Source organism: Lutra lutra, chromosome 1, assembly GCF_902655055.1.
Source record: "Lutra lutra chromosome 1, mLutLut1.2, whole genome shotgun sequence".
Classification (NCBI taxonomy): domain Eukaryota; kingdom Metazoa; phylum Chordata; class Mammalia; order Carnivora; family Mustelidae; genus Lutra; species Lutra lutra.
Window position 1 is genome coordinate 146,816,442 of NC_062278.1, and position 12,367 is coordinate 146,828,808.

At 35.2% G+C, this 12,367-nt stretch overlaps 1 protein-coding gene across 4 annotated transcripts in view; it reads left to right on the plus strand.

The window, feature by feature from the left end:
* Positions 1 to 12,367, plus strand: part of ZCWPW2 (zinc finger CW-type and PWWP domain containing 2) — a 179,865-nt gene that overhangs the window by 66,400 nt on the left and 101,098 nt on the right. The window lies entirely within an intron of this gene.

Sequence of the window (12,367 nt, forward strand, 5' to 3'; positions counted from 1 at the left end):
GATGAAAGGGTGGCTGATGAAATTTGGGACTCTTGATACATGGTTAAAAAGAATGAAGCACAGAAGCTGATAATCCGGTAGAGGGAGCAGAAGATTTTTGAGGAAGAACAGCCAGAATGAATAAATCAAGAAACACTAACGCAGGACAACTTTTAGGAATCATCTGGCCTTATTCTCCCACATTACATATAAGAACACTGAGCCCCTCTTGAGATTACAGAGTTACAAAGTTGCATAACCAAGATTAGAAACTACAGTTTTGATGCCAAATCCTGATCTTTTTCTACTGCCTCTTGAATATTATGAAATTATCATCTATAACATTAAAATTATTACTTCAAATTCTCTTTGGAAGCTGAAAATTGAAATTATGATACAAAAATGCCTGAAGTCTAAAGACCTTGAAACCGATACTATTACTTTTCTTCAACCCAAAAGAGTGTCATTATCTGGGGTAGCCCATGGTTAAAAATGGAAACACTTCCTATAATAGCAGTTTTGGAAAACAAAAGAATAATGACAACTTTTTTCATTTGGAAGAACAATCATTATTTTTCTCATTCACATACAAACAATAAAAACAATTTCTGTTATAAGCAGTCATTTATCTTCATTCCTATTCTGTATGTATTTTTCACACTGTCTCATTAAATTCTCATATTGTTCCAACTCCTTGGATATGTTGTAATTTTGCCATCTGGGCTTCATCAGTCACAAAATACATATACATTGTAATAAAAATGGATGCTTCACAAGGATTCATATTGGCTATAGTCCATCTTAAAGGCCTTTGTTCTGTTAAACAATGGAACTATGTAATATTTCAATTCAAGAACAGTAGATCTTATTTCTTAATTTTTTCAGACTCTACTACCAACATTCTAAAATAACGTTCATGGAATACATAAATCTGTGGAGAATTTATGTAAAATCCACATGGACTTTTCTTATTTTCTTTTTTTTTTTGAGCTTATAAATTTTACTTTAATGCTACAAATACCTATAATAGTAATTAGACTGCATAAAGTTGTTTAGAACTGTTTAGTGGGGTTCTGCAGACCTTGGTGGTCTCTTTAATAACTTTAATTTAACCAGTAGTATGTTTAATGTATTGTTACAAATTAAAAATTGCTCACTAATCTTTTTCCCATCCATTGGCTAGTTCTAGATGTTCCACAGCAATATAGATGACACAGAAAAATTAGAGAAATGATAGAAAAAAATCCTGCATTTTAATTATTCAGGCATTTGTGGATCAGAAAACAATGTTTCCATCATCAATGCCTTCACTGCTGGAGATAAAGAAAAATAATGTGTCTGCCCTCAGCTCACAATTTAGTGATGGAAAGTATGGATTAACACTATAATATGAACCAGAATACCAACTATGAGAAGTTAAGGAAAATGTAGCAGGAAGAAATTGCAGCTGTTTGGGGATATCCAGAAAGACTTCTTGAAAAAGATGGCATTTAGGGGCGCCTGGGTGGCTCAGTGGGTTAAGCCACTGCCTTCGGCTCAGGTCATGATCTCAGGGTCCTGGGATCGAGTCCCACATCGGGCTCTCTGCTCAGCAAGAAGCCTGCTTCCCTCTCTCTCTCTCTCTCTGCCTTCCTCTCCGTCTACTTGTGATCTCTCTCTGTCAAATAAATAAATAAAATCTTAAAAAAAAAAAAAAAAAGATGGCATTTGAAGTAGAGCTTAAAAGTCAGCAATTTACAGGTTAAGTAAATATAAGGTAGAGTAAGGAGGATAACATGAACAAAGGTATAGAGACAGACACATTTGGTTTTTTTGGAAAATGATAATTATTTGATAATGTAAGCTGATGCAGTTTGAAAGAGTAATAGAAGAAAATAATACTAGCTAGCAGTCATTTAATGAGCACCTACAGTGTGCTCTGCTTCTTGCTACATACCCTACATACATTATTTTATTCAACTTTAAGAACATGCTATGCAGCAGGTGCTAGTATTATTATTCCCACTTTTTAAATGAAAAGATATTAAATGATTTTCCAAGGTTGTACAACTATTAAGTTGATATTCTTAGATCTTAATCCAGGTCTGACAGGTAATAAAACCCATACTCTTAACCACTACAGTACAAAGTTATACTGTGGAGATTTCAGATATAAAGTGGAGACCTTATATTAGCAATGGAAAACTGTGTGTGTGTGTGTGTGTGTGTGTTTTAGCAAGAGGACCAGTTATTAAGAGTTTCTAAAATTAACCTATTATCAGTGAGTTAAAAGAATAAATGTGGGGTGAGAGAGAAATAGACCAGCTGGTTCGTAGGCTTCTTAGAGGATTCTGAGTGAGTTAATGAACTGAGCTGGGTTTATAGGTCAGTAAAATTGAGAAGGTGGGATCATACACAGAGACCCTTTAAAATTTTAAAGTTATAACAAAATAACAAGTATTTAAAGAGAGAGGATGAGAAAGTAGGCAGTTTCAAAGTTGGCCCTGGGAGAAATTCAAGCCTAAGTAGCAGTAATGGTGAAGAGAGACTTCTGAAGGAAACGAAAACTCGATTTGGCCCAGGTTCAGGGTGCCTGAGGAGCATCCAGGTGACAGTGTCAAAATTAGTTGGAATATAGGTATGAAGGTGAGACTTGAGATGGAGAATTGGCAGTTATTTGCATAGGAGAGAGTGTCAAAGCTATTTGAGTGAACACCAAAAGGAAGAGAATAGAAGGAGAAGTTTAAAGACAGACTTTGAGAAAAGCCTACATTTAGGGACTAGGAGGATAAAGAAGAACTAGTGAAAAATCAAAGTTAAAGAAAAATCCTTTCAACTATGTGATTAGAAAGTCTCCGGTCTCCTTTAAAAGAAATATTTGGTAAAAGCCAGATGGTCAGGCATTTATGAGACTGATGCGCTGCCTACTGCGCTAAGGAGGCACCTTGGTCAGGTATTTAAAAATAAGTAGATGCCTAGGATTTCTGGCAAGTAGTTGATACTCTGACTTCCTGTTGTGTGACTCTAGAACTTTTCTCTAGAGAAACAGACCCATACTTCAAATTACCTATCTAGTAGACCTATAGGCATCTTTTTTTTTTTTTTAAGATTTTATTTATTTGACAGACAGAGATCACAAGTAGGCAGAGAGACAGGCAGAGAGAGAGAGAGGAGGAAGCAGGCTCCCCGCTGAGCAGAGAGGCCGATGCCGGGCTCGACCCCAGGACCCTGGGATCATGTCCTGAGCCGAAGACAGAGGCTTTAACCCACTGAGCCACCCAGGCGCCCCAACCTATAGGCATCTTAAGACCAAAAACAATGTATTATTCCTATTCCCCAAAACTCAAACTTGTATTTGTGCATTTGATTATTAAACCTATTCAATTATTAACTCCACTGTTCATTTGCCCTAACCAGAAATCTTAGATTCATCTTCCACTATCCTCCTTCCTTATCATTAGGAACCTTCCACTTCCAAATCCAGCATACACTTGACTGTTGCTTTCAACAGTCAAAGGAAAGGGCTTTCATCAGACAGTGAATCTGCCGGAGCCTTGATCTTGGACTTTTCAGCTATCAGAACTGTGAGAAACAAGTTTCTGTTATCTCTAAGTCACCTAGTCTATGGTACCTTTGTTATAGCAGCCCATATACCTACTGCTTAGCCTTACTTCAAGGACTTTCACTCCCTGCATTTGTGTTAAGCTCCTCGATTGCCCCAGATTTGGTTCCAGTGAGTTCTTATGGCACAGGCTGCAGTAGTCACCCCACCAGATGGTACAGGCAGCGGATTTTGCTGCATCCAAGTGGTACTGTTCATGCATGATCTCTGCCAGGACACAGAGTGCACAAGCCATGAGATCATGGCTATTTCCACCTAGATTTCCTGGTGTGTGACCCAGGCAGAAAATCCCTGCAGAGGTAGAGTCACCCCAGAGAAAGAGCTACCACTATAGCACTCCTCAGTGGAGCTGTGGGAGGCTGCCCTCATGACTAGGAGCCACCCGTGGGCAATTCCAGTCTAGGAGAACCACAGGCTTGTGACTTTAACCTTTAAGAGCTAGGTGTGGGCTGCTTCAAGCAAATTCATAGGGTTAGGGGCTGTCCAAAGCCATGGGGCAAGGCCATCTATAGCCTTTGGGACCTAACCCCTATCTGTATCATCCTTTGTTACATTCGTCTAGTATTTTATGGAACTTAATTTTGTCTGTTTCTCTGTCTGAACTCAAAAGGAGAGATTGTTCCTTGTTCATCTTTTGTTCATAGTCTTCATATCCATGCCTGACATCTAGTAGAAACGCACTTTGAATTAATGTTCAAAGTCAATCATTTACTTAACAAATATTTATTATCAAGTATGTAATACACTGTACCAGGAGCTCAAAATAGGCTAATAGTTAGTACTCTTAACATCCCCAGATAAGGGACCAAAGATTTTAGAGTGGTTAAGTCATTTGTCTAATAAAAAGTGGTAGAGCTATTGGACAGAAAATTGAGTGTCTGTGACCATTCGTAACTGTTACCTTGAATGAAAGAATAAATAATAAACAGCCTGAATTTAAGGCTGTATTATTTTGGATGGCTGTTCTATGTTTTTTTGTTTTCAAATTTATTTATTTATTTTTTAAAGATTTTATTTATTTATTTGACAGAGAGAGACACAGCAAGAGAGGGAATACAGCAGGGGGAGTGAGAGAGGGAGAAGGAGGCTTCCCACAGAGCAGGGAGCCCGATGCAGGACTCGATCCCAGGACACTGGGGTCATGACCTGAACCAAAGGCAGATGCTTAATGACTGAGCCACCTAGGTGCTCCTCCAATTTATCTTTAAAATTTTCTTCTGATTTCTATGGTTCAATGTTAGCTAAGTCATGGAATCAAAAATTAAAAAGAAATCATGTAAAGCAGGTGTTAATGCTTTGCATAGCTTTGCATTTAGCAATATCTTTATAATCTCTAGTGTGAACTACTTAGGCATAATTTTATGGGGACCCATTTAAAGACTCTAGAAGTTTCCAGGGGTGTTTCAGTGAGTCAGTCAGTTAAACATCTATCTCCGACCCAGGTCATGATCCCGGGGACCATGATCCCAGGGCCTTGCTCAATGGGGAGCCTGCTTCTCCCTCTCCCCCTCTGCCCCTCCCCCGCACCTCTGTGTGTGTGTGTGCGCGTGTGCACATTCCCTCTCTCCCAAATAAATAAATAAAATCTTTAAAAAAGAAAAAGACTAGAGGTTTCTAGACCACATTGTCTTTTCCTGTTTCATTTGCATCTTCTGTATGTGCTTCTAATTTTTTTTAAAGATTTTATTTATTTATTTGACAGAGAGAGATCACAAGTAGGCAGAGAGGCGGGCAGAGAGAGAGGAGGAAGCAGCCTCCTGCAGAGCAGAGAGCCTGATGGAGGACTCAATCCCAGGACCCTGAGATCATGACCTGAGCTGAAGACAGAGGCTTAACCCACTGAGCCACTCAGGCACCCCGTGCTACTAATTTTGAAAACCAGCAAAGTGTTGGAGAAGAGGTAATAGAGATCATGAGAATTTGGTTTGAAAAGAGTAAGTGTTTTGTAATCTGTATTATAAATTCTATTAGCCTGGATAAACTGTGTCAAATCTAAAATACCAGAGGTTTAAGTTAGATGCAATTGAAAATGAGTATCACTGTCATTTAAGTAATAATGACATTTCCTTAGTGTTAATTTATCTTCTCAATATTATCTACTGTGAGACCCAACTTTCTAAGAAAATCTGAAAACTTTATCTACCATTTAAAAGTAATCTTTTAATCCCCTTAACATTTTATAATAGGCTATCATAATGGATTTTCCTAAGCTTTCTATTGAAATGGTACCATAAACTTTGAGTGCTTTCTCCATTATAGCAGACCAATAGTTTCAAGATGGACAAAATCCTAGGCAGTTCAGTGATAGATAGCCATCATTTTTCACTTTCCTTTCTATCTTACACATTATTTGCATTATTAGTGTTCTCTTCAATATGCTGTTTCCTTATAGAAATATAAGTTTTCTGAGGAATAATTTAATCTAGATAACATAATCTATATACCTGTTGAACTAGTTAATTATAACTCAAATATATTGCAGTATCGTAAAGCTATCTATATAGCTTAAGAGCACCTCTGTGAAGCACTCTGAGTTGTGGTACTTCTCACCTCTGCCCCTTCCCCCAACATACATGCTCTCTCTCTCAAAAAAAAAAAAAAAAATTATGCACCCAATATTGGAGCATCTAAATATATAGAGCAAACATTAGCAAATCAGAAGGAAGAGATAAATAATAGTAAAATAATAATAGGGAACTTCAGTATCCCACTTTGAACAGTAGATAGATCATCCAGACAGAATATCAGGGAAACACTAGACTTAAACTACACTTCAGACCAAAAATATCTAACATATATGCAGAACATTCCAACAGTGGCAGAATACACATAGAATGCTCTCTAGGATAAATAATATATTAGGCCACAAAACAAATCTTAACAGATATGAAAAGATTAAAATCACATCAGGCATCTTTGCTGATCACAATTATATGAAACTAGAAATCAGTAACAAGAAAGACTGGAAAATTCATAAATATGTGGAGAGTAAACAATATCCTTCTGAATGTCAAGACATTAAAGAAGAAATATAAAAGTATCTGAGACAAATCAACACACTAAAATTATGGGATGCAATAAAAGCAACTCTAAAAGAGAAGTTTATAGTGATAAATGTCTACATCAAAAAAACAAAGATCTCAAACAACCTAGCTTTACACCACATGGAACTAGGAAAGGAAGAACAACTAAACCTGAATTAGTAGAAGGAGGAAATAACAAAGATCAGAGCAGAAATAAATGAATAGAGACTAGAGAGATAATAGAAAAGATCAATTAAAATACAAGTTGGTTTTTTAAAAGATAAAATTGCCAAAATTTTAGCTAGCCTAACAGAGAAAAAGAGATAAAACTCAAAATTAGAAATGAAAGAGATGTTACAAATAATGCCAAAAAAATACAAATGACCATGAGAGACTATATGGACAATTATATGTCAACAAATCAGACAACTTAGAATAGATAAATTCCTAGAAAGACACAATCTACAAAGAACAAATTACGGAAAAAAATAGAATATTTGAACAGACCAATAACGTGCAAGGCAAATGAGTCAGTATTCAAAAATCTTTCAACAAACAAAAGGCTAATTACAGATGGCTTCACTGGTGAATTCTTCCAAACATTTAAAGAATTAGTGGCAATCCTTAAACTCTTCCAAAACAATTGAAGAGTAAGGAACACTTCCAGACTCATTTTACAAGGGCAGCGTTACCCTGATACCAAAGCCTGGTAAGGACATTATAAGAAAAGAAAATTATAGGGCATCTGGGTGGCTCAGTTGGTTAAGCATCTCCCTTCAGCTCAGGTCATGATCCAAGGTCCTGGAATCGAGTCTCACATTGGGCTCCCTGCTCAGCAGGATGTCTGCTTCTCCTTCTCCCTCCTCCCTTTCCCTCTGCCTGTCACTCCCCCTGCTTTTGTTCTTGCTCTCCTCTCTGAATCAGATTAATAAATAAAATCTCTTCAAAAAAAAGAAAAAGAAAAAATTACAGGCCAGTATCCCTGCTGAACATATTTTCAAAAGTTCTCAACAAAATAATACTAAACAGTATTGAACAGTATATTAAGAGGATTATATACCATGATCAATTTAGATTTATCCATAGGTAGTTCAACATATTCAAATCAGTAAACATGCCATAATGAGAAAATAATCACATTATTATCTCAGTAGATGTAGAGGAAGCATTTTACAAAATTTGACAATCTTTGATATAACTCTCAATAAATGAAGTATAGAAAGAGTGTATCTCAAAAAAATAAAAGGTCTTATATAACAAGTTTACAACTAACATACTATGATCAGGGACAAGACAAAGGTGTCCACTCTCATCACTTCTATTCAATTTAGTACTGGGAACCCTAGCCAGCGCAATTAGGCAAGAAAAAGAAATAAAAGGCATCCATATCAGAAAGGAAAAAGTAAAATTGTCTTTGTTTGTAGAACATATTATCTTTTTTTTTTAAGATTTTATTTATTTATTTGACAGAGAGAGATCACAAGTAGAGAGAGAGGCAGGCGGAGAGAGAGGAGGGAGCAGGCTCCCTGCTGAGCAGAGAGCCCGATGCGGGACTTGATCCCAGGACCCTGAGATCATGACCTGAGCCGAAGGCAGCGGCTTAACCCACTGAGCCACCCAGGCGCCCCTGTAGAACATATTATCTTAATAGAAAATCCTAAAGACTCCAATGAGCTTAGTAAAGTTGCAGGCTACAAAATCAAAATCTGATTGCATTTTTATGCACTAACAACAAACTATCTGAAAAAGAAATTAACAATCCCATTTCTAATTACATCAAAAGGAATAAAATGTGTAAGAATAAATAAAGGAGGTAAAAGATCTGTACAATGGAAATTACAAAACATTTCTGAAGAAACTGAAAAAGACATAGATAAATGGCAAGATATCTCATGTTCATGGATTGAAAGAATTAATAGTCTTAATATATCCCTAATACACAAAGTGATCCACACATTCAATTCCATCTTTATCAAAATTCAAATGTCATTTTTTACAAAATAGAAAAAAGTAGGCATAAAATTCATGTGGAATCAAAAGACCCCAAATCGCTAAAGCAATTTTGAGCAAGAAGTGCAAAGTTGCAGGCATTTTACCTCCTCATTTCAAATCTATAGTAATCAAAATAGTATGATATTGGCATAAAAACACACAAATCAATGGAAGAGAATAAAGAACCCAGAAATAAACCCACATATATACGGTCAACTGATTTTTGACAAAGTCACCAAGAATACACAATAGGGAAAAGATAGCATCTTCAATAAATGGTATTAGAAAATTGGACTGTCATATGCAAAAGAATAACTCTGGATCCTATCTCATACCATACATAAAAATCAACTCAAAAGGACGAAAGATTCAAATTAAGGACCTGAAACTGTAAAACTCTTAAAGAAAACACAGAGGAAAAGATCATTGAGATTAGTCTTGTCAGTGATTTTTTTTGGATCTGACACCAAAACCAAATAGGTAAGATTATATAAAACTAAAATGTTTCTGCACAACAAAGGAAACCATCAACAAATTTAAAATGCAACTTATAGAATGGGATGAAGCATTTGCAAAATATATACTCTATAAGGAGTTAAAGCCAGGATATGAAAAGAAATCTTACAACTAATAGAAATAATAGTAATAATCAGGTTTTAAGCAAAGGCCTGAGTAGACATTTTTCCAAAGAAGACATAAATATGGCCATCAGATATATGAAAATATCCTCAACATCAATAATCATCACAGAAATGCAAATAAAAACCATAATTACATATCACTTCAAACCTGTTTAAGATGGCTATTATCAAAAAAAGGATAAGAAATGTTGGCGGGGATATGGAGAATTTGGAATCTTGTACACAGCTGTTAGGAATGCAAAATGATACAGCTTTTATGGAAAACAGTATGGGGGAATTCCTCAAAAAATAAAAAATAGAACTACCACAGGATCCAGCAATCTCACTTCTGGGTAAAGATCCAAGAGAACTGAAGTCAGGATCACAAAGACAAATTAGCCCTCCCATGTTCATAACAGCACTATTCACAATAACCAAGATATGGAAACAACATAAGTTTCTGTTGATGGATGGTTGAAGAAAGCCTACAAGAGAATATTACTGAGCCTTCCAAGGTCTGCAAAATATTGGATATGGATCAAGTTGGGGCCATTACGCTAAGTAAAATGAGCCAGTTACAGAAAGACAAATACTGGATGAATCTATTTATATATGGTGTCTAAAATATTCAAATTACTAGAATTGGTGAGTGGGACTCAAGGGGAGATGGGAAGTTATGAATCAGCAGGCATGAAGTTCTAATTAAGCAAGATGAATAAGTTATACAGATCTGCTTTACAATATTGTACCTATGGTCAACAATATTGTATTATACACTTGAAAACTTGTTATGAGGATAGACCTTATGTTAAGTGTTTTTACCACAATAAAATTAATTTTTTTAAAGATTTATTTATTTATTTGACAGACAGAGATCACAAGGAGGCACAGAGAGAGGAGGAAGCAGGCTCCCCACTGAGTGGAGAGCCTGATGCAGGGCTAGATCCCAAGCCTGGGATCATGACCTGAGCTGAAGGCAGATGCTTTAACCCACTGAGCCACCCAGGTGCCCCTAAAATTAATTTTAAAAAGACTGAAAATAAATTAACCAAGCACCAACTCAAGACAAGAAAGATAAGATCAATAGAGAATGCCTAAGAGAGAAGAGGAAGGAAAGAATAAAGTGCAGCTATTGATTAAATAGAATTATAAAAAATAAATGGAAAGCTCAAATTCTGTTTGTGTTTAAAAAGTACTGACAAGATAAATGAAGAAAAAGAAGATAGAAATAAATTTCAGAGTGAAGGAGAGAAACGTAATAAAAAACATAGTAGATACAATAGTATTCTTAAACATAAGACAGAATTGGGAATTCCCCCCTTAGGCGAACTTTCAAAAAAAAGGAGACACACTGTTCCTCATTTTATGAAGCTATTTTAATCTTGATATCAAAACCAGACAAAGGCAAAAAAAAGAAGAGAATTGAAATTATTAGACCAATCTTATCTATAAATAAATATATATGTAATCTTAAATAACTATTAATAAGCTAAATACAGCAATACATGTTTAAAATTTCTCATAACAATAATGTGAGGTTTACCTAGAATGTAAGTATGATTTATCATTAATATATTCATTGTTATAACATACCCAATTAATACACTTAGACAATCTTTATGTTTACTTCAACACATACAGAAAAGCAGTAGATAAAATTCAACAGTCGTTCATGATTAACAAAAAATCCTCAAAGTAAACTGGTAATTGATGGGAAAAATTTTCTGGCAACTTTTTAATGGTCTCTATCAAAAAATAGACATATTTGGCTTTATAGTCCAATAGTAGAATCATTCTCTTTGAAATTAGAAAAAGATGTCTCCTATCATTGGCTTCTATTCAATATTATCCCTCTCTTAGGCAGTATAATAAAAGATGGCACAAGGATTGAAAATAAACAAAACTAAAAAAAAAAAAGCTAAAAAAAACTAAAAAAAATAAAATAAAATAAAATAAAATAAACAAAACTGCTACACACACACACACACTTATACCTAAGGTGAAGTGAAATGCAAAATAATATCTTGCCCAAGGACAACTGGTGAACAGTAAAGCCAGGAGTTCACAAATAATTTGGCTCCAGTATCCAAAATCAACAACTTGTGCTACTGTCCAGTGGCCCAGAGAATTGAGGAAAGGACTAGTCATTTCAAATGCAATCTAAATTGCAGTCTTGCTTCTCATAAATTTCCTCACCAGTTGTATAATTAACCAGAAATTTTGCATGAATATTATTAGCAAAATTTTATTTCTCTTTTAGTAGATTCAGTTCTTTGTGTTTTTAGATTTGTCCACTCTTTTGATATGATAAATAGTGTCTCAGTGAATATTGTTGGGTCTTTGTGTATGTAGGATAGTTTCTTTGAAGTTCATTTTCTGTGGATACATTCATACGAGTAGTATTAACAGGTAAAAAATTGAGAGCTATGGCTATTGGCATAAATTGGCAAATTTCTAAAGCAATTTGTGGTGACCCTGGAATTTGATGAGTTGAAGCTCATGAATTGAAGCTTCTTTAAATGGTGCTTACACTTGGATAGTATTGTTTTTCTAACTTGTGAATGTGGTATATTGAAGTCATTCTTTAAAATAGGTTTCTATTGCAAAATAAATTGTTAATTACTTTTACTTTATTTTGGTTTTATTATTTTTTAGTATACACACAGTTATTATTGAAGCTAGAAGTTGGGAGCTTAATCATACAATTCTAATGTTTTATATGTTTAAAATTTTCATAATAAATTCTGAGAAATGCTTTTTTCAAACTGCTTGAATTAATGGATAAAAAGCAATATTATATAAGAAAAAGATGAGTTTTTATTATTTTTTTTAAAGATTTTATTTATTTGACAGACAGAGATCACAAGTAGGCAGAGAAGCAGGCATAGAGAGAGGAGGAAGCAGGCTCCCTGCTGAGCAGAGAGCCCGATGCGGGGCTCAATCCTAGGACCCTGGCTGGGATCACGACCTGAGCCGAAAGCAGAGGCTTTAAACCACTGAGCCACCCAGGCGCCCAAAAGATTAGTTTTTAAAAGTAGATTTCAAATGTTCATATGGTGAATATTTGTTACATTTGCTTTTCCTCAATTAGAAAAAGAAAGGGGTCATCAAGTCATTTCATATATATATATGTACATATCATATACATAAAT